Below are 24,551 nucleotides of genomic sequence, written 5' to 3'. Positions count from 1 at the left end.
AATTGGTTGGCAGACAAGAAGCAGAGAGTAGGAGTAAATGGGTCTTTTTCACAATGGCAGGCCATGACTAGTGGGGTACTGTAGGGATCAGTGCTTGTGTCCCAGCTATTCACAATATATATCAATGATTTGGATGAGGGAACCAAATGTAATATTTCCAAATATGCGGACGACATGAAACTTGGTGGGAATGTGAGTGGTGAGGAAGATGTTAGGAGGCTTCAAGGTGATTTAGACAAGTTGAGTGACTGGGCAAATACATGGCAGATGCAGTATAACATGGATAAGTGTGAAGTTATCCAATTCAGTAGGGAAAACAGAATGGCAGAGTATTATTTAAATGGTGGTAGATTGGGAAATGTTGATGTACAAAGGGACCTGGGTGTCCTTGTACGCCAATCACTGAAAGCAAGCATGCACGTGCAACAAGCAGTTAAGAAGGCAAATAGTATGTTGGCCTTCATTGTGAGACGACTTGAGTACAGGGGCAAGGATGTCTTATTGCAGCTATGCAGGGCCTTGGTGAGGCCACGTCTGGAGCTTTGTGTGCAGTTTTCGTCTCCTTACCTAAGAAAGGATATGCTTGCCGTAGAGGGAGGGCAGCAAAAGTTCACCAGACTGATTCCTGGGATGGCAGGATTGTCGTATGAGGAGGGATTGGGTCAACTAGGCCTGTATTCACTGGAGTTTAGAAGAATGAGAGGGGATCACATTGAAACATATAAAATTCTGTCAGGGCTGGACAGACTGGGCGCAGGGATGATGTTTCCTCTGGCTGGTGGGGGCGGGGGGTGGTCTAGCACGGGGGGTCACAATCTCTGGATATGGGATAGGCCATTTAGGACTAAGATGAGGAGAAGCTTCTTCACTCAGGGTGGGGAACCTATGGAATTCTCTAGGTAATGATGCCAAGTCACTGATTATATTTGAGAAGGAAATATAAGAACATAAGATATAAGAAAAAGGAACAGGAGTTGGCCATTCAACTGCTCAAGCCTGCTCTCCATTCAATAAGATCATGGCTGATCTTCCTGTGTTTCGATTTCTACATTCCTATCTAACCCCAATAACCTTTGAGTCCTTTGCCTAACAAGAATCTATCTACCTCTGCCTTAAAAATATTCAATGACCCCACCTTCACCACCTTCTGAGGCAGAGAATTCCAAAGTCGCACAACCCTCTCAGAGAAAAAAAATTTCTCCTCATCTCTATCCTAAAAGGGCGACTCCTGATTTTAAAACAATGCCTCCTAGTTCTGGACTCACCCACAAGAGGAAACATCCTTTCGACATCCACCTTGTCAAGGCCATTCAAGATCTTGTATAATTCAATCAAATCACCCCTCATTCTTCTAAACTCCAGTGGAAACAAGCCCAGTTTGTTCAACATTTCCTCATAAGACAACCCACTCATTCCAGGTATCAATCTAGTAAACCTCATTTGAACCACCTCCAATGCATTTATACCCTTCTTTAAATAAGGAGACCAAAACTGCACACAATATTCGAGGTGTGGTCTCACTAATGTCCTGTAAAACTGAAGCATAACATCCTTAATTTTATATTCAATCTCTTTCTAAATAAGGAATAGCATTCCATTAGCCTTCTTAATTATTCGCTGTATCTGCATACTAAGTTTTTGTGACTCATACACTAAAACTCCTAGATCCCTCTGCACCTCAGAATTATATAGCTTTTTTGATTTGCTTTGCTTTTTTGTTCTTCCTGCCAACGTGAACAACTTCAAATTTTCCTGCATTAAACTCCATTTGCCAGATCTTTGCCCACTCACTCAACCTATCTATATCCATCTGCAACCTCCTCATGTCCTCTTCACTATATACTTTCCTATTTATCTTTGTGTCATCTGCAAATTTATCTACCATGTCTTCACTCCCCTCATCTAAGTCATTGATGTAAATCGTAAAAAGTGGAGACCCCAATATAGACACCTCTGGGACTCTACTCGTCATATCCTGCCAATCAGAAAAAGACCCATTTATGCATACTCTCTGCTTTCTGCCAGCCAACCAATCTTCTATCCATGCTAACATGTTATCCACTACACCATGTGCTTTTATTTTCCGTAATAATCTTTGATGCAGCACCTTCTCAAATGCCTTATGGAAATCCAAGTACAGTATGTCCACAGGCTCCAATTTATCCACTGCGCATGTTACTTCTTCAAAAAATTCCAATAAATTGATTAAACATGATTTTTCTTTCACAAAACCATGCTGACTCTTCCCTATTACCTTGAGCTCTTCTAAGTGCCCAGCTTTAACCTCCTTAATGATCATTTTTAATAACTTCCCCATGACAGATGTCAAGCTAACTGGTCTATAGTTTACTGTTTTCTGCTTCCCTCCCTTCTTGAATAAAGGGGTTATATTTGCCACGTTCCAATCTAACGGAACTTTTCCAGAATCTAGCGAATTTTGGAAAATTAACACCAGCGCATCAACTACCTCATTAGCCACCTCTTTTAAAACCCTAGGATGCAGTCCATCGGGACCTGGGGACTTGCCAGCCTGCAGCTCCATCAATTTGCTCAGTACTGTTTCCCTTGTGATTTCAGGTTCACCAAGTTCCTTTCTCCCATTCACCAGATTTGCAGCTATTACTGGAATGGTTTTTGTATCCTCTAAAGTGAACACAGAAGCAAAATATTTGTTCATTATTTCCGCCATTTCCTTATTATCTACTATTAACTCCCCACTGTCAGTCTCCAGATGACCAGCCATCACTTTACTTACTCTTTTCCTTTTTAAATACCTGTAAAATCTTTTGATATCTGTTTTTACATTTCTAGCTGGTGGCCTCTCATACTCTTAATTTCTTTCTCCTGTTAACCTTCTAGTCATTTTCTGCTATTCTTTATATTCAGTCCAATCATCTGTCCTGCCACTCATCTTTGAGGTGTTGTATACTTTTTCCTTCAGTTTGATGCGTTACTTAACAACTTTAGTTAACCACGGATGGTGGGTCCTCCCCTCAGAATTTTTCTTTATAGTAGGATTGTACATATTCTGAATAGTCTGAAATATCCCCTTAAATGTCTGCCACTTCTTCTCTATTGATCTATCCTCTAGCCTAGTTTCCCAATTCATTTCAGCTAGCTCAGCTTTCATCCCCACATAGTTGCCCTTATTTAAGTTTAAGATACTAGTCTTAGACCCGCTCTTCTCCCTTTCAAACCAGATGTAAAATTCAATGATATTGTGGTCGCTGCTACCTAGGGATGGCTTTATTATGAGGCCATTAATTAATCCTCATACAGGCTACTACTGCCAATCAGATTTTTCCAGTTTATGTGTAGATTAAAATCACCCCTGATTATTGCCACCCTTTATCTCAAGCACACAATATTTTCTCTTGAATACTTTGTCCTACACTGTGGCTACTAGCGCCTGTAGACCACTCCCACGAATGACTTTCCCCCCGTACTATTCCTCATCTCCACCCAAACCGATTCTACGTCCTGATCTCCTGAACCAAGGTCGTCTCTAACTTTTGGACCAATGCCCTTTTTGATTAACAGTGCTACCCCTCCACCTTTACCTAGCTTCCTATTCTTCTTGAATGTTGTACCCTTCAATATTAAGGACCCATCTTTGTTGTCCTGCAGTCACATCTCCGTTATTGCTATCAGATCATATTTATTTACTTCAATGTGGGCCATCAATTCATTTACTTTGTTATGAATGCTACGTGCAAATAGATAGATTTCTGGACTCTAAGTGCGTCAAGGTGTATGGGGAGAGCGCGGGAGTATGGCATTAAGATAGAGGATCAGCCATAGTCATACTGAATGACACAGCAGGGTCGAAGGGCTGAATGACATACTCCTGCTCCTATTTTCCATGGCCTGAATCTTTCAGTATTCAGGCGCATGCGATCGGCAGGGCCGGGAACAGTTAGGAAACTGACCCCCGGCTGCAATTGGCTGCCGACTGTGATTTTACGCTGCCTGGCCAATTAACGGCCAGCCAATGCTGCCGAGCTGGGGGCAGGAAGAGGGAGGGCAACGACCTCACCGTGGGTGTGGGTGAGCACTGCGAGAGGTCTCCTTCAAGGCAGACAGCAGCCTCTGGGAGCTGCAGACCTGCAAAAAGTGAAATAAAGCTGTAAAAAGCTGAAAAAAAATGTGCATGCATCACAATCAAGCACCTGAAAGCATACCTCATAAAAAATGCTGTCCCCAGATACTAATTTTTATTTTATGTCCTAACGAAAATTTCATCCCACTCTTGGATGAGGTTTGATGAAAAATGTAAAGGCCGCCTGGTCGATTTGCCCGTCAGCCAATTGTAAGTTTGGATGGGCCACAAAAAATCACAGAAAATTGTGCCATTAATGGGCTTAGTTGCCTGCTTCATTGTCGGCAGGCGTGCTTCTGACTTTGCGTGCGTTCGCCGAGCGAAATATTGCACGAGTGTGTGATGACACTGGGACGCTTACCCGATGTCATCAGGCATGATTTTACGCCCAGTCAGGTCTGGCACGGACCCGTCCATGGGACATAAAATTCTGCCCTATTTTTCCTGTTCCTTTTTATGACCATTTTCTCCCAGGCAAACTAACATTGTGCCAATATTGAAAAGTCAAGATCTGTTCATTAAATATGTGCACTTCTGGCATAGTCTTGCACACTGGGGACGTACATAAGAAAACCACAGGAACACTCCCCATAAAGAAAAGCACACCCACAATTTCTAGCCCCCGGCAGCTGAGACTGGAACTGCACACTCATAAAACCTACCTTGTGGCATCCAGTTGCTTTGTCTTAAACTGTAAAAGTTACTTAAAATTGTAAAACCATAGATTTCCTTTGTGAACTTGCTATGCAAGAGCTGTCCTGAAATTTTAGAAATGCCAATCTCTTAAAAGTTCCTGCAAAGTATAAGATTGTATTGCAGAGAGGAGTAAGTGTGACATAGTTTCAACACCTGAAGGGCTGTTAACCAAAACCTGCATTTATAGTAATGTTGCTTTGTATACTTGATGATGATTGATATTGTGCATGGCATCTTGAGCTAAGAGCTGTGGGTAGTATGTAAGTGAATGTTCTTTCACAATCAGCAAATTCCAAGGCTCTGATACCTGACATCACTGCTTTCACAAGTGTTTGCTGTGTCTATACCTTTATCTTAGTTTGCTAGCGGCAATTTTCTTCATCAAACAAGATGTAGACATCTGACCTGTCCCCCTAATGGAAGCCAAAAGAGTGATATGCCTAAAGGGAAATTTGTCTGGCGCACTACAAAGATAACACTGACTTTGCTTATGTAGTAATGTGGTCTCAATAGAATTTGTGTAAAATTGAAAGATAATTACATTTAATAGAAACCGATTTTTCCTTACCTCTTTGCTAATAGGCTATCAGTATTATTAATCATTAATTTAACTGTCTTCACATTTTTATTTGTTGCAGGGGTAAACAGACATGAACACAATGATAAGGAGATTGATCCAGGCATGGATTAAAAACTAAAAAAGAACAATGTCCAAATTTCAAAAGGATGCCTTGCAAGTTCCCTTGAAATTATAACATTTCAGTGGCATAATTAATTGACAAATTGTAAAATGCAACTAAAAAGAATCAATAATAATGACATAAATGATGTTAATGCCCTTCACCCATATTAATCATCACACAAGTCACAGTAGTATAAATGTTAAAATGTTAATATTACGGACTTGTTGGAGCGCTAACAAGGAATGAACTACTACAGTAATGTGAACTACTGCCTAATTCCATCCTTCATATAGCTGTCTAAGAATCTGGCCTTTCCAGAGACTAGTAAAGTATTGGGGCAACTAATGCCTAATTCCATCCTTCATATAGCTGTCTAAGAATCTGGCCTTTCCAGAGACTAGTAAAGTGTTGGGTCTAAGGCGTTCAAATTAGTGTACCTGAGGAATGATACACATTGATGTTAATCCTTGATGAGGAATTTCTGTGATATCTCCATTTTGTAACATGTGCAAGATCCAGATCAAATTCAGCATTGGCAGATCTGGACCTCATTCACCTCAGTTGGTCTCTGTCTATCAGCAATGTTAACCTCATTGTCTCATCCTCCCTCAAGTGGGCCAAATTATTTCTATTATTAAAGCTGCTCCCTCTTGATTTTCAAATTTATCTTCTTTACAATAACTATCAACTTTCTGTTAAGTCCAGTCAAGACTGAAATGCTGCCCCCATATCTTGGGAGCCCCTTCCAGCACCTTTTTCATTCTTCTGCACAGGACACATGCAAATTCTTGCCTTCTGCTAGGTTATTCTACTCTCACTGCTACCTTCCAAACCCTCTGTTGCAGCATTCTGTTGCTGAGGAGTTGCAGCCCATAGCTAGGAAATGGCCCCTGTGCCTGAATGGGAAGACCCAAGGCACTGTCAATATTAGGCCTCTGGACTCATTTCCATCAAGCTGGTTGGATACAAAGAGCCCTTGATGAATAGTGTATGTAATTTGGGCAGCTGTTAGCCTCTTCAGATAAGAGAGAGCTGGGGGTGTGAGATCAATGGCGGCAGGTGTTATAGGAGATTGGAAGGTGAGGGGGAAAGAGATTGGAGGCTGGGGGTGGAGAGACAAGGGAGACTGGAGGCCGGGTGGGAGTTGGATTGGACGCTGAAAGAATTGGGACTAGGGGAGCCCAAAAGTCAGGCTGAGGAGGCAACTGTTTCTCTCAGCTCCACATTCAATTAAGCAACAAGCAGTCTCAAGACATGGTTTTCTTGAGCACTGGCTTCCTCAGGGCAAACCAATCTTGCATTGCAGGCTCAAGCAGATGTCAACAGAGCTCTTACTTGCATTTGCAATGGTCCTGATTTCAGATGTAAGTACTGCACAATGCTTGTTTGTCCTTTACCGAAACGGAGGGCAATGCACTTCCAAGTGGAAAGCTGCACACCTTTATTGCCCATTAGGCCCATTAGCACCTGAAACATGGGCACAAAAAGCCTGATTTTCTCATTCTTTGATTTTGCCCATTGTATAAATACTGTTATGGCCAGTGCTCCAATGAAATTTCTCTCTGTTCTTGGCATCATATAATCACTACTTTGTAATTTTCCTCATCAACTATTTTCAACTTCAACTCTGGTGGTGGCTTGCAGCATGTGTTGTGTCTCTTTACCTGGGGACACAATGAGTAATAGGTGTGGAATGCAGGATGCCACTTAGGAGTATTTCTTTGTGGGACAGCTGAGGGAGATCAGTCTTTTGAAAGTTGATACAGCTTTGGCTGTTTTCAGTAAACCATGATAAAATGATCTTTAGCAAGAGGTCTTTTGGAGGTACACGTAACCACTGGAATGTAGGTCAATCTAAACTATATTATTATAGGCTTATCTTCTGAGATGAGATTTTGTTATTTATTTTATTGCCAAAGCTTTAATTGGATAAGCAGAAGGATTTTAGAAGGGATGACTTTAAATAAAATGATAACAAAGGCAGGATAGAGTATGCAATAGTTAAACACCATATTGCCAATGTCTATTTAGCTACAACATTATACCTATGAAAATGTGATGAATATTTTTCAGATTTGTAGTTTTTTTCTTGTATTTCATTTGAAACTGTTGTCATTGAAAATCTGCCAATAAAAAAACAGTATGAAAAAGTACTTTTGTGTTTCAGTTTTTAAAATCATAATTCCCTAGCTTTCTTTCATAGAGCTTTTCCATGTCATATCAAGAGTACAGTCTGGAGACCTAGCCTTTCCAGATTCTCTGATAATGTAGTTTCATTGCCTGTTTGTTCAGAATTACATGAGAGCAGCTAAGGAAGAGTGAGCTTTAATTTTTCTTACCTTACTGTGGAAAAGTTTCTGAATCATGTTTGCTACAGTCTTATGCCGTCACCTTTGAAATTGGAAACTTGCTGCTTGAAAACAAAATTACAGGCTCTTGGGCTGGAATTTTATACCCATCCTCTTGAGCAGCCTGGCAGGCTGGGGTGGGACTGGTTGGGGTGGGGGGGGGGGAGGTAGAGGTGGTTGGTTGGTGGTGGGCATAAAATCAGGTGACATGCTGTGCCCGTTCCCTACCCACCCCCACTGTCATTTTACCAGCAGCTGGCTAGATGCTGAGCAGCCCACCCGTCCTTGTGCTAACTGAGGCACTTAAGTGGACGATTGTGTCTACTTATACCCTGGTGGTCTGCTTGTGGGTTCGGTGGGAGGGTCCCTCCTGCTTGTGCACCCTTTGCCCAATGGAGGTCTCTGCTCAATGGAAATGGCCAACCCCACTTGTCTACCCTTCACCCAGCCTCCCATTTGGCCCTCCCCTTGCCAGCGTCTGCCCAACTGGCCCTAGCAAAGCTGCTCCACTTACCTTCCAGTCCGGCTTCCTCCGTAGATCATCATCAGAGGCTGACTGCGATCCCAGCAGTCTCTGTGGTGCTGGTGTGAGTGGGGAGCTGCTGCTTCTCTGACTGGCTGGCAGCTCTTGAAGGTGGGACATCCTCCTTCATGGGGGCAGAAGCCATGATCTCAGGCAGTTAACTCCCTGATAACTATGAAACCCGGACATGTTTGATAGTTTGCTTTCTCGGGGTCAAAGCTGAAATTTAAATGGAAAGCTAAGGATGACCATTAGTGAGATGCATTGTGGATATTTTTCATTGTAGAATCAGTGTTGATGCATTTCTCATGTCCATTGATTGACAACCAATTTTGTGATTAAGAATGGGAGGTAATCTCAGTGAAATTCACAAAATTCTTTGAGGGCTTTATTGTGTAAATGCTGAGAAGCTGTTTCCCCTGGTTGGAGAATCTAGAACAGCGTTGTCCAACAGACGGGATGCTGGCCAGAGTCCGGCTCACTAAAGGCTTCCATCCAGCCCACCAGTCAGTGTTCAAAATACATGTAAGTGGAAGTGATAGATTTTGTAAAAAGCTGCTCCTCCAGTCACAAGCTGATCCCTTCCACATTTGCTGCTGATAGGCTAACTGGTACGACTATCAGCAGCAAACCTGGGAGAGAAAGTCTGTGATTGGAGGAGCTGAGATGAGTGGGAATATGAGAGGTGGCACTCAGCCTGAGGTCTGAGCACTGGAATTACAGCAATGAGTCTGCAGGGTAAGAAGAGAGGCTGCGAAAGGGTTCCTGTCTGCTGGGGGGGAGAAACAAGGCTTTGAGGGTGCAGCCTGCCAGGGGGGAGGAATGGGGGCAGGGGAGGTGCTGTGGGGAAGAGAGGTTGTGAGGGAGCATCTGTCTGTCAGGTACAGAAGCAAGGCTTCGACTGAGCAGCATACCCGGGTGTGGGGGGGAGGTGGGTGCTGTGGGGAAGAGAGGTTGCAAGGGAGTGTCTGTCTCCTAGGGGTTGAGAAGAGACTCTGCAAGGGCGATTTTGCACATGAACATGCGAATTAGTGACACCTCCCACAGATGTGTTTGTCCAAGTCAACGCCTGGTTCTGGCAACTTTGACATCCTTACCGGGGCAATGCGTCATTGTTCTTCCTGCGTTGAGGTTTTTAGATTTAGTTAGCTTCTTTGGCTTTAAAGTTTACATTGCTTGTAAATAAATATCAGCTAGGCTACCTTGCATTTCCCTCTCCATCCTTACTGAATTCGGACTCTCATGAAATTCCAGTTTGGTTCACAATCCCCCCTTAAACCAGCTTATATAGCACCTCTTTTCTATTTTTACTTAGTTCTGTTGAAGAGTCATACAGACTCGAAACGTTAACTGTGTTCCTCTCCGCAGATGCTGCCAGACCTGTTGAGTTTTTCCAGGTATTTTTATTTTCGTTTTGGATTTCCAGCATCCGTAGTTTTTTGCTTTTATTTTGGTTCATAATCCATTCCCAGCTCACTCTGTGACATTCTTGGTTTGCACTGGAATGATCTCAATTTCTTTCCTTAATGTAAATTTGAGACACACCCCACCTTAAACTTGTCAGTCAATCCCAAAAACACCACTTTAATTAACACCAGGCATTGGACTACAGACATGAAAACAAAAAAACTGCGGATGCTGGAAATACAAAACAAAAACAAAAACAGAATTACCTGGAAAAACTCAGCAGGTCTGGCAGCATCGGCGGAGAAGAAAAGAGTTGACGTTTCGAGTCCTCATGACCCTTCAACAGAACTTGAGTTCGAGTCCAAGAAAGAGTTGAAACAGGTAATTCTGTTTTTGTTTTTGTATTGGCCTACAGACAGTTGACTGGCAGTTAATCGGCAACAGGCTTGCAGTTATGTAAATTAAAATTTATGTTGTTGTTTTGATTAATAGCAAGATAAATTCCTAATGCCTTGTCTTTCCAAAATTTTCTCACTGGCCCCGTGAGTGCAAAAAAGATTGAGGCCCCTCACCTGAAAATGTTGGACACACCTTCAATGAGGGAGACTCAGGATGAGGGGTTAGCTATTTAGGACCGAGACGAGGAGAAATTCCTCATTCCAAAGGTTGAGAACCTTTGGAGTTCTCTACTCCAGATGGCTGTGCATTGTCATTTGTTTCATATATTCAGGATTGAGATTGTTAGATTTTTGGGCACTTAGGGGAATCAAGGGATAGGAGGATACGGCAAGAAAGTAGAGTTGAATGTAAAATGTAGAAGATCAGCCATGATTTCATTGAATGCTGGAGTAGGCTTCAGGGCCCTATGGCCTACTCCTATTCCTTATGTTCTTATAGTCTATGTACATTCAACAGCTCCTAAAGCCTAGAAAATAATGCTGACAAAAATAGTTACACTGGTCAGAAGTGGGCAGACCTGAAATTTTAGAGTTTGGGAATTTGCCAGCTTTTCATCTACTTTACATGAATTTCCTGATCTGGTAGTTTACTAGTGGTATACCCTCTGTGCAACAGCTTCAATTTAACAATGAATATGCTTGCAAATAAGCAGATAATGGAGAAACCATCAAATTTCCTGCACTGTCCTATGCTTTCCTATTTGATGCCCAAGCCTAGTTCCAACATTCCTTTCCTCTCTGGAATCCTCGAACATGTTGTTGTTTCCCAAATCCACGCCCATCTTTCTTGCAGCACCATGTTTGAACCACTCTAATCAAATTACTCCCCTAGTCACAGCACTGAAATGATTTACCTAAAGTCATAAATAACATCCTCTGCGACTGTAACAATAGTGCAAAATTCCTCCTAATCCTTCTTGCTCACTCTTCCAATCCTTAGCGTTTGTTGCCCAATTAAGTGAGACTGTGCTCAACTGGTTCTACTCTTACCTATCCAGTCATAGAAAATCCTTTCCAATGGTTTATTTGCCAACACTTGTACTGTTACCTCTGGAGTTCCTCAAAGAATCTATGCTTGGTCTTCTCATATCTTTTATAATAATCTAGATGCAACTCCTTGGAAACATCATTCAAAGTCGAAACGTTCACCCGTTACTCTTGTGCCACCTCTCTCCACCCCTCTCCACCCTCCATGGCTACTATGTTGTCAGGATACTTGTCTGACACACAGTTCTGGATGAGCTGCAATTTCCTCCAATTAAACTTAGGGAACACCAAAGCTATTGTTCTGAGCCTAACTCTGTTCCCTAGCCATGGATTCAATCTCTCTTTCTGGCTGTTTGGATAAATACCTTTGTACGTTGAAGCTTGGCATAATCAGGTGACCTCAGATGTCATCTTATGTAAGTACAGGTTTGGGGCAGTAGCCATTTTACACACCATATGGAACATGGTGTTAGAAGTGTGTAGCTGGGATTAAATGGAATTTCATAGCTGGAAGAGGGCAAGCAGCTGTAAAAAACAGTAGATAATAATTAAAACTTAGGCTGCAAATTTGTACAGGACATTGACTGCTGGGTGAGTCATTATGGCTTGTGGCGCTGAATATTCCAGTTTCTGCTCCTGTGGTGAGGAAAGGGGATTTGAGGGGGAATTGGAAATTCTTTCAGTCCCAATGGCAAAATTATGAGGTTGCCACAGATTTGAAAAGGAAACCTAAACAAATAAGGGTAGCAACTCTATTATCAGGGCTGAGGAAATAGTGTTTCAACTGTATTGCACCCTATACCTCACTAAGGAGCAGAAAATCCAGACTTATGAAACTTTGAGGCCTTGAAGATCTATTTGAACCCTCTACATGTATCATTTATGAATACACTGTGTTTAACACTGGAGCTCAGTGAGAGAGGGAGAATGTTGATCAGGATGTGACTGTACTGAGATGTCTAGCTGAAATTTATGAGTTTGGGCAACTGAAAAATAACCTCCTCAGAAATAGGATTGTCTTAGGAACAAGAGATCCTGTTGTGAGAGCACATTTGAGAAAAGAGAAACGTACTCTAAAGAATGCTGCTGACATCTGCAAAAGTTCTGAGATGGATAATCATCAGCTGAAGAGTATTGATGGGTGATTCTGTGAAGACAATGAAGGAAAGGAAGGACAATTTACAAAAGGGCCAGAAGAAAGATCAAGGCCAGAATAAAGTTGAGGCTCTATGATGGAACAATGCTCACCCCACGAGGACAAACTAAGCTGACAGTCCAGTACAAAGGGAAGAAAGAAGCTCTTCAGTTGCAGATAGTGGACACTAAGCAAAATACCCTCATCTCAGATGAAACAAGTCACAAGCTTGGAAATCTTTTAGGTACCAGAAGAAATTTACAGTGTTTCATGAGGCACAAGCCATTGACTGCTGAACAGATCCTGACATACAAGCATCTTGCTCAGATCAAGCAAACTACAAAATGACATACAACACTTCAAGTGCTCCAAAAAGGATGGCCATAAGATCATAAGATGTAGGAGCAGAAGTAGGCCATTCGGCTCGAGTCTGCTCCACCATTCAATGAGATCATGGCTAATCTGATAAATCTCAACTTTCCTGCCTTTTCTCCATAACCCTTGATTCCCTTGCTGATTAAAAATCTGTCTATCTCTGCCTTGAAAATAATTAATAACTCAGCCTCTATAGTCCTCTGCAGTAAAGAATTCCACAGATTCACTACCCTCTGAGAGAAGAAATTCCTCCTCATCTTTATTTTAAATGGGCACCCCCTTATTCTGAGATTATGCCCTCTGGTTCTAGGCTCTCCCACAATGGGAAACAACCTCTCAGCATCTACCCTGTCAAACCCCCTCAGAATCTTATATGATTCAATAAGGTCGCCTCTCATTCTTCTAATCTCCAGTGCAGACCCAATCTACTCAACCTCTCCTCATGAGAAAATCCCTCCATACCTGGGTTCAACCAAGTGAACCTTCTCTGGACTGTCTCCAATGCCAGTATATCTTTCCTTAGATAAAGGGAGCAAAACTGTTCACAGTATTCTAAGAGTGGTCTAACTAGTGCCTTGTATAGTTTTAGCAAGACTTTCCTATTTTTATACTCAATTCCCTTTGAAATAAAGGCCAATATCCCATTTTCCTTCCCCGTTACCTGCTCAATTTGTATGTTAGCTTTTTGGGATTCATCCCAAATCCCTCTGTGCTGCAGCCTTCTACAGTCTTTCTCCATTTAAATAATATTCATCTTCTCTATTCTTCCTGCCAAAGTGCATAACCTCATATTTTCCCACATTATATTCCATCTGCCACTTTTTTGCCCACTCATGTAGCCTATATCCCCTTTGTGTCATCCTCACCACTTGCCTTCCCACCTATTTTTGTATCATCTGTAAGCTTGGCGACAGTACATTCACTTCCCTCATCTAAGTCAAGAAACCAGCAAGGACATGTCTTTTGCTATAAGAGCGTATTGGGCATACAGAGATGAAGCGATTGCCCAAAATGGCATCTTTGTCCATAACAACTAAAGTCATAATCCCTAAAGAGATGAGAAAAGAGATGCTGAAGTACATCCATGCAAGCCATTAAGGAATTGATTCTAGTCTGAGGAAGGCAAGAAAAGTGCTCTACTGAAATTGTGATTAGTGACAATGGCCCTCAGGTCATGAGTGAAGAATTAAGGCACTTCAACAATGATTGGGAAGTTCAGCACCACACATCATCTTCACATTACCCCCAGTCAAATGGAAAGACTGAGGCAGCAGTGAAAATTGCCAAAGGGATCGTCAAAAAATTGATTAGAGACAGCACAGATGTGTACAAGGCAATCTTAGGATACAGAAACAGACCTACTGAAGGCATGAAAAGTAGTCCAGTCCAGTGACTAATGACATGCTGCACCCAGACTACTCTTAAAACAGCTAGAAAATGACTGAAGCTAGAAGGACTGAGCAACAAGATCAAAGTGAAACACTGAAAGCCAAATTCCACTTTGATAACACTGCAAAATTGTTACCAGAGCTGAAAGTTTGAGAGCTGGTCAGAGTGCAAACATTCAAAGCACTCAGCAAAAGTCAACCCACTTGGCAACTTGGAACCTGTGTAGAACAGTTGTCACCTTGATCGTATACGGTGAAAGTGGATGACCAGCTATATTGTTGCAACCACAGATATATACGTGCAACCAGAGGAGCTGCTCCTTCACAGCAGTCAGCTGATGAGGCAGATTTGATCTCCAACTAAACAAGGAACTGAATGACCATCAGTCACAGCGTCAACCATTCCCCAACAAATCCAATGGATCAGCAACAACAACACTCGCCACAGCAGCGACATTCCCCGGACAGGCAACATCACCCGAGGAACCAGCGGACACCAGTTGAACAGCGAACAACAACTCACACGTGTACTAGTACAAGATCTAAATGCTTTAAGGATTATATGTGTAATGTGTGTATAAGGATAGACGAAATTGGGACCAACTAGAAAGAACAAAGAGTTTTCTGTCTATGTGTGATCATTTTCTTTCTAGGCAATGCATGTGAAGTAACTTGCAAATGATAGTGCATGTATTTTTTTTCTTTTTATGAAAAGGGGGATATTTGGATAAATACCCTTGTACACTGTGGCTCACCATACTCAGGTGACCTCTGGTGTTATCTTATGGAAATGGAGGTTTTGGGCAGTAGGCATTTTACACACCACTTGGAAGACCAGCTGCTGTCTGAGACAGAACCAGACTGTTTGTAACCTCATCATCTATTTGATCCTGAGATGAGCTTCCGACCCATATCCTCTCATCACAAAGAACACCTTCTACCAATGCAACATCACCTTTTTCACCCCTGCTGTTGTGTGTTGCCTGTTCAGTAGGTGCCATGAAGAAGCTCTGAGCCTTGTTTGGTTGAACAGTAAGTGTTTATTGATAACACATAACTATGCACATATATACAGGATATAGTTCAAGCTCTGAGCTAACTTTGTGCGCGCTTCTAGACGAGTCTCTGTCCAGTCCACAACTGACTCTAGTCACAGGTCATGTGTCTCTTTACATCACACTGTGTGTGACACTGTTTCCCTGTCCCACATTCACCCTTGTTATGCCAGATAAACTTATACTACACCCTGCCTCAGCCCATCTGCTGCTGAATCCATGCCTTTTTTATACATGGACTTGGCCACTACAATGCTCTTTTTGCTGTCTCCCACCTTCCGCCCTCCATAGACTTGAGCTCATCCAATACAACTGCTGCTTGAACTTCCTTGCACCAAGTCTTATTCACCCATCAACCCTGTGCTCACTGGCATACATTGGCCGCTGGTCCAGCAATACCTCGATTTTAGAATTTTAATCTTTCTGTTCAAATCTCTCCATGGCCTTGCCTCTCCCTATCTCATCTAACACTACAAACCTCTGAGAGCTCTGCATTTCTCCAACTCTGGACAATTATGTATTCTTCACTCCAACATTGACAGCTACATGTTTAGCTGTTTAGGCTCTAAGCTCCCGAATTTCTTTCCTGAATGCATCCATCTTTCTCTCTTCCTTAAGAAATCTCCTTGAAATCTATCTCTTTTACCAAGCTTTGCGTTACCCCTCCTAATATTTCCTTTTTTGGCTCAGTAACAATTTTTGCCTGCTTACACTCCTGTGAGGTTTACGTACCTTAAAAGTGCTATGTAAATTAAAATTTTTCTTGCCGAATAAGCAGGGTATGTTAACAGAGTGTTCCTCATCTGCATTTATCAAGGTGATCTTTGTGAATCAAAGACCAAAGCAGGACAGATAGATTTAACAATTGGATGTTGCTATAAAGTTTCTATCGATGGGTAAATCAAAGACAAGAGGTCAAGTTAAGCACTTAAGCATTTAAAATACGGCAATCATTGTTACACCTAAAAATTACTTAAAGAGAAAGAACAAAAAAAGGGTTTGAGACGCAACAAACAGATGTAAAACCAGTCTCAAGAGACAATAAAGGGGCATGGGAAGGAAGCAAGAAAATGGGAGTACATAAGACCTGTCCACGGAAGACCACAAATTCAGTGAAGGCTGGATGGCTTCTACTTTTCCAAATATCAATGAAACCAGGAAGACTAGTGCATATTCATCCATTAGGAGCTTAAGTAAGTTCTCGAGCTGTTCCTTCAAGGAACTCTGCTGTCTAGATGATATTAAGAGAATGGTTCTATGAGCCTCTGCAGTTCTATCCTCTTCAGTTCCTCCACTATCATCAGCAATCAACTACACTAGCTCCACGAACATTGAAGATGTTCTTTGCTGTGTCATCTGTCCCACCTTCTCACACAGCAATAAGCTCTCTGAACAAAGTGTAAACAGTGCATCAAATTTATTTGCCCACTTTATGCTTTTTAAGTGATGCTACTGTTGCTTACTTTGATGCTGTTCCTTCGTTCTAGTATATCATATGTGCTTCTCACTCTTAATCTGTAACAAGTGATCCACTAGTAGAAAAAGCAAATGCATTGAATTTCAGTGTGAGCTGATTAAGATTCAGCAGTTCTGATGAAAGGTCATGGACCATAAAATGTAATGTTTCTCATATCAAAATGTTGCCTGGCCTGCTGAGTGTTTTCCAATATTCTCTATTTGTATTTGAAATTTGGGTGGTGATATCCTTCATCTTTTTATGCTGCACTTTGTTCAGAGAGTTTATTGCTGTGTGAGAAGGTGGGACTGGTCACACAGCAAAGAACATCTTCAATATTCGTGGGGATGGTGTGGATGATTTCTGATGGTAGTGGAGAAAGTGAAGAAACTAGAACTGCAGAGGTGCATAGAACCATTTTCTTAATGTCATCTAAATAGCAGGATTTTTTGAAGGAGCAGCTCAAGAACTTACTGAGATGGTCCTGCAGCTACTTTAGATAGCCACGTATACAACAACCAGCTGGTCCTTCCATTTTCTGACAAATCTACATCGACTTGGTTCCAGCCTAGTTTCTAACTGTTCTGGCAGAGTCCCCCACAGATATTGCCGTATATTTTTGGCCCATTATCTTTTCTCAGATAGTTCAACGTTAACTATTCTTGTTGGTAGAATTTTGTTACTAGTGACTTTTTTGTCTACAAATCCACTCCATACACTAAACCCCACTCTAATAATATTTGAATGAATTAGCTATGTTATCTTCATTGTTTAAATACTTTATGGTGTTGATTTTTTTCACAGCTCAATCTGAAGTGGAATTTGGTTGGAATATTTGCTAATACTAGTTTGTGAAAAGATATTATGTATCTGAGATTAAATTGTTGACAGTTATGGTTAATTATTGGAAATTGCCTTTGTGTTGTGTTTCAATTCAGTTTTACTAATTGTTGATTCTGATTTTATGAACTGCGCTCAGTTACGTTCCGTTCTTAAATATTAGGGCAACAGGCATGATATGACGGAGTAAACCTGAGAATAAATAATAAAAAAACAGATCCAGAACTGGCATTTTTTCCAGTGCTTTTTTGCTGGGTCTGCCTATTCAGTGTGTTCAGAATAAAAATTGAAACTGATCCAAATGGTGTTAAATTGTTCTCTAACTAAAACAGAAGCACATGAATCAGATGCACAGATTGCTATACCATATGCACTACTCATGATAGTCAAAAATTCAAATAAAATAAACTCTTATCCGCAATCAACTTGGTGAGTGTCAAGCTGCACAAGGTAAAACAAAGACAGAATTCTGGTAATTAAAGATTTTGGCCTGTCTCTGGCTTGATATATGGTTACAATGTCAGTAAATGGTGATTGTGCAGTGGTTCTCCCACATTATCAATTATAAAATAATTACTTTGTTTAGACAACAAAAGCATTTTTTCACAAAATAAAGATTAAATGCTTGCCTTTGAGATGTCTCTCTGTAATATGCTGTAAGTGTGAGTACTGCATTAACTATAAATAAATTTTAAAACCAAACATCTGCGCACCTTTTCTTTCTACATAACTTAAGTTCCTGTTGTCACACTTTTGTCATACATCTTGAGCTAACATTTTCCCATTATAACTTCTTACATTAACATCGATGACTGTTTCTTCTATAAACTCATCACTGTGGTGATGGAATCTAGCCATTAAGTTTCCACACATTGTTTAAAATTCCATCTGAAGCAATTTTTCATTTACTATCTTGGTGAGCTTATTTTGCACTTTTGAATGATCCTGGTTATAAGTTACAATAATTTTTGTAAACAATTGCCATAGCAATCATGTGAAAACACCACTCCATGTGTCCCAGGGTCAAAGATGTCACTGAGTGGCTGCAGAGCAATCTGAGGAGAACAGTGAACAGCCAGGTATTGTGGTCATTATTGATACCAATGACATATAGGAAATGGAGCGATGAAGTCCTGCAAACAGATTTTTGGGAGCTAGGAAAGAGACTAGCAAACAGGTTCTCAAAGGTATTAATATCCAGATTACTTCCAGAGCCATGGAGGATTGTGCAGATGGCTGGCTAGGAAGATGGTGCAGGAAAAAGGGTTTTAGATTCATCCGACATTTGGACTGGTCTTGGGTAGATGAGACCTATACGGGCCAGGTTGGTTGCACCTAAACAGAGCCGGAACCAATGTCCTCACAGGGCAGTTTTCTGGTGCCAATGAGGAGGGTTTAAACTAACTTGGCAGGGGGGGCGGGGATCAGGAGAATTAGGAAGGATAAACGAAAATTGCACAAAAATTGGGAGAAGCAAATAGCACCAGTGTAAGAAACTGCAAGGTATAGAGTGTTGTCAGGCGAAGAGGTAATTCAATAAGGTCTAATTTTATATATTAAAAAAAATAAATATATATATATATATATATATATTTTTTTTTTTGCTCATGGGATGTATGGGCATTACTGGTTAGGCCAGCATTTATTGCCTATCCCAAATTGCCCTTGAGAAGGTTAGGTTTATATTCCATGTAGGTAAACATGCTTGAAGCATGTTAAATAAGGTTGGTGAGCAGCAATCACAAATAGCCACATAGGAATTTGATGCTGTGACAATAGTAGAGACCTGGCTCAAAAAAGGGCAGGACTGGGTAATAAAAATTCCTGGATATTAGGTGTTCAGGAAAGATAGGGAAGGAAAGAATGGTGGAGGGGTGGCAGTACTGATAAAGGAAAATATTATAGTGCTGGAGAGAGAGGATGCCCTGGTGGGGTTAAGAACATAATCTATTTGGTTAGAACTAAGAAACAACAGAGATAACATTCACAGAATCACAGAGTGCAGAAGAGGCCCTTCAGCCCATCGAGTCTGCACCGACATGTGAGAAAAATCTGACCAACCTACCTAATCCCATTTACCAGCACTTGGCCCATAACCTTGAATGTTATGACGTGGCAAGTGCTCATCCCCAGGTACTTTTTAAAGGATGTGAAGCAACCTGCCTCCACCACCCTCCCAGGCAGTGCATTCCAGACTATCACCACCCTCTGAGTAAAAACGTTTTTCCTCACATCCCCTCTAAACTTCCTGCCCCTCACCTTGAATTTATGTCCCCTCATGATTGACCCTTCAACTAAGGAGAACAGCTGCTCCCTAGCCACACTGTCCATGTCCCTCATAATCTTGTACACCTCAATCAGGTCACCTCTCAGTCTTCTCTGCTCCAACGAAAACAACCCAAGTCTATCCAACCTCTCTTCATAACTTAAATGTTTCATCCCAGGCAACATCCTGGTGAATCTCCTCTGCACCCCCTCCAGTGCAATCACACCCTTCCTATAATGTGGTGACCAGAACTGAACACAGTGCTCCAGCTGTGGCCTCACCAAGGTTCTATACAACTCCAACATGATCTCCCTACTTTTGTAATCTATGCCTCGATTGATAAAGGCAAGTGTCCCATATGCCTTTTTCACCACCCCACTAACATGCCCCTCTGCCTTCAGAGATCTATGGGCACACACGCCAAGGTCCCTTTGTTCCTCAGAACTTCCTGGTGTCATGCCGTTCATTGAATACTTCCTTGTTAAATTACTCCTTTCAAAGTGTTTCACCTCACACTTTTCAGGGTTTAATTCCATCTCCCACTTACCTGCCCATTTGACCATCCCGTCTATACCTTCCTGTAGTCCAAAACACTCAATCTCACTGTTAACCACCTGGCCAATCTTTGTGTCATCCGCAAACTTCCTAATCCTACCCCCAACATAGTCATCTATGTCATTTATATAAATGACGAATAATAGGGGACCGAGCACAGATCCCTGTGGTACGCCACTGGACACTGGCTTCCAGTCACTAAAGCATCCTTCTGTCATCACCCTCTGCCTCCTATAACTAAGCCAATTTTGAATCCACCTTATCAAATTACCCTGTATTCCATGTGCATTTGCCTTCTTCATAAGTCTTGCATGTGGGACCTTGTCAAAGGCTTTGCTGAAATCCATAAAAACCACATCAACTGCACTACCCTCATCTACACACCTGGTCACCTCCTCAAAAAATTCAATGAAATTTGTTAGGCGTGACCTCCCTCTGATAAATCCATGCTGACTATCCCTGATCAAACCTTGCCTCTCCAAGTGGAGATAGATTCTTTCCTTCAGAATTTTCTCCAATAGTTACCCTACCACTGATGTGAGACTCACTGGCCTGTTGTTCCCTGGCTTATCACTACAAGCCTTCTTAAATAGCGGAACCACATTAGCTGTTCTCCAGTCCTCTGACACCTCCCCCATGGCCAGAGAGGAATTAAAAATTTGGGTCAGAAACCCTGCAATCTCCTTCCTTGCCTCCCTCAGCAGTCTGGGACACAAATCATCCAGACCTGGAGATGTGTCCACTTTTAAGCCTGCCAACATCTCCAATACCTTGTCATTCCCTATATCAATTTGCTGAAGAACCTCGCAGTCTCTCTCCCTGAGTTCAATGCCTTCTTCCTCATTACACATGACACCAACTAATGGAAAAGATATAGCAGAGCAAGTTTGCAGGGGAAATTACAACAAGGGGCAAAATCTATAGAATACTGATAATGTGGGACTTTAATTATTCTAACATAGACTGGGATAGTGATAGTATGTAGGGCAGAAAGGGAGAAGAGTTTCTGAAGTGTGTTCAGCCGAACTTTCTACATCAACATGTTTCTGGCCCAACAAGGAATGAGGAATGAGGCATTGTTGCCATGGAGAAGAACAAGGAGTGATCAAAAGTGAAAATACCACAATAGTAGAAAGCCAGTTTCAATGGGGTGAAAACAATTTGTACCAATTAAATTGGAATCTAAGACTGGCAGGCAAAACTTTAACAGAACAATTAAAGAGGAGATAGTTCAGTATCATGTCAAGGTACAATCCCCTGAGGGGGAAAGGTAGTGTAATTAAAGCCAGGGCTCATACATATGAACATACAAATTAGGAGCAGAGATAGGCCATTTGGCCCCTCGAACCTGCTCCAGCATTCAACAAGATCATAGTTGATCTGATTGTGGCCTCAACTTCACATTCAGCCTACTCCGCAATAACCTGTGACTCCTTTGTTAGTCAAGGATCTAACTTGACTAGGGTATGCAATTACAAGGACTTGCATATGCAATTACAAAATGTGCAGATGACACACAATTTGGAAGTGTTATGAACTGTGAGGTGGATAGTAATAGAATTTTAGAGGACACAGACAAACTGGTGGAATGAATGGACAGGTGGCAGATGAAGTTTAATACAGAGAAGTGTGAAGTAACACATTTTGGTAGGAAACGAAGAGAGGCAATATAAAATAAAGGGTACAATTCTTAACTGGGGTTTGGGAACGGAGACACTGGGAGTTATATGCACACAAGTCGTTGAAGGTGGCAAAGCAGGTTGAGAAAGTAGTTAGTAAAGCATATGGGATCCAGGGCTTTATAAATAGACACACAGAGCACAAATCCAGGAAGTTATGGTGAACCTTTATTAAAACACTGGTTCGACCTCAACTGGAGTATTGTGTGCAGTTTGGGGCACCTCCATTTAGAAAGGATGTGAATGGTTTAGAGAGGGTGCAGAAAAGATTTACAAGAATGGTTCCAAGGACGAAGGAATTTAGTTATGTGGATAGATTGGAGAAGTTGGGTTACTATTAAAGAAGTGAAAGCTGAGAGGAGATTTGATAGAAGTGTTCAAATCATGGGGGTCTAGACAGAGTAGATAGAGAGAAGCTGTTCCCATTGGAAGAGTGGTTGGGAACTAGAGGACACAGATTTAAGGTGGTTGGCAAAAGAACCAAAGGTGACATGAGGAAACAAAAACAAAAATAGCTGGAAAAACTCAGCAGGTCTGACAGCATCTGCGGAGAGGAATACAGTTAATGTTTCGAAACCGTATGACTCTTCATCCGAACTAAGGAAAAATAGAAATGAGGTGAAATATAAGCTGGTTGGGGGGGGGGGGTGCAGTGTGAGACAGGTAAAGCTGGATAGAGGGCCAGTGATAGGTGGAGGCAAAGAAGAGATTGCCAAAGATGTCATAGGCTAAAGGACAAAGGGGGTGTTGACGCTGTTGATATTAGCTAAGGGATGTGCTAGTGGTGACATTAAGGGTAGAGAGCAGGATGAGCAAGTGATAGATAGTCCTAGTGGGGGTGGGGTGGGGTGAAGGGATCGAAATAGGCTAAAAGGTGGAGATAAAACACTGGATGGAAATAAATTTTAAAATAATAGAAATAGGTGGGAAAAGAAAAACATATTTAAAAAAATATTCACCAGTTCTGATGAAGAGTCATGTGGACTCGAAACGTTAACTGTCTTCCTCTCCACGGATGCTGTCAGACCTGCTGAGTTTTCCAGCTAATTTTGTTTTTGTTTCAGATTTCCAGTATCTGCAGTATTTTGCTTTTATGTTAGGGGAGTGGGACTACTTGAATGGTTCCCCAGCTCTAGATGATCCACCTTGATATTGACCCCCATTGACTGCAACTGGAGCAGTTTCTGCATGCTTATCCAGAATTGGGGCAGTTCCCTCTGTTCCTCTCTCGCTTTCTGAACACCTTTGAGGAAGAAGAAATTTTGATTTTGCATTGATTACTTCCTACCAATGTGTTGAAGACTCAAAGAGGGGTTTCATAATTCTCCAACCTTTGAGTTCCTCAATGCTTTCTGGGGTCAGCAAAATCACGTTCAGCTTTTGATGTCTTCCTGCCAACCCTCTGGTCTTCCTGTAAGTGACAGTCAGCCAATAGAAGGCATTGGCCAGAGATGAACGCCAGCTTGATGTCAGTGGATCTGACTGTGAATGCTCAAGACACAAACAGGAAGTCTATCCTGGAATGGATGGACCTGCAACCAGATGTATTTACACTCTGCAGTGTTGCTGAAGATGTCATGCAGCTTAGCATTTTTTACTGCTTTCATCAGGAGTCTCGACATGGCATCCAGTCTACTGTCATCCCTGCCAGATCGCCCAGCTACATTGAAGGTGCAGCTGAAGTCATCGCCCATAACGATTGGCTTGGACATTGCCTGCAGCAGTGGAAGATGCTGAAGGATGACCAGCCGCTTGCCATTTTGACCCAGGGCCTACACGTTACTTGACTGGAGTAGAGCATTTTTGTACATTATATCCCTGCAGCAGAATGTCCAAGCCAAAGGAATGGGAGTCATTTCCTCCCGACTAGATCGATGGCCCATTGGACCACATCACGACCATTGCCTATAGGAGCTGAGGTGTGGTATCCCATACTCCTGCAGAAACAGATCAGCTGTAACCTTGGCACGGAAATCCAAGATTGAAAGCATTGTGTAGTAGATTTAACACTATAGGTGTTAAAGGAAGCAACCTTTATACCCATTTTAAAGTGTTTTGTTGTTTACCAGACCTGTAGTCTTTGACAGATCCAGTACTTGGGTCTGCTCCTGCATACCCATAGTGTTAACACATTGCCTAACTTGTGATGGGCTGGGGAAACCATCTTGGTCTGCCGTTACCGTTGGAAGCTACTTCATATTCTTATGTTACTGTCTTAAAACATTCAATGGAATATTTTCTACTTCATGCCTCAGGTGGATCTAAAAGATCTCATGCACTATTTTGAGAAAGAGGAGGGGAGTGCTTGCCAAGATTTATCCCTCAACCTACATCAATAACACTTCGAAAGAGAAGTACTTCATTTGTTGTAGAAGGGCTTTGGGACGATCTGAAAAGCAAGTTGATTATTTTACTGCACGACATCACATGAGCACTGGTGCAGTTTAGGAATAGCGAATTTTATGGGAAACTTCAGAGGCGTTGAATCTGGGTCAAATAATCAGCCTGCACAGCGCAGTGCAAACATGGACAGCGATATTGGGCGGGAACCCTTTGCACCAGCGGTGAGTTCAGTTGGTTACTGCACCGAGCGCCTGTCAG

Source organism: Carcharodon carcharias, chromosome 4 (genome assembly GCF_017639515.1).
Source record: "Carcharodon carcharias isolate sCarCar2 chromosome 4, sCarCar2.pri, whole genome shotgun sequence".
NCBI lineage: Eukaryota > Metazoa > Chordata > Chondrichthyes > Lamniformes > Lamnidae > Carcharodon > Carcharodon carcharias.
This window is presented reverse-complemented; position numbering follows the sequence as displayed.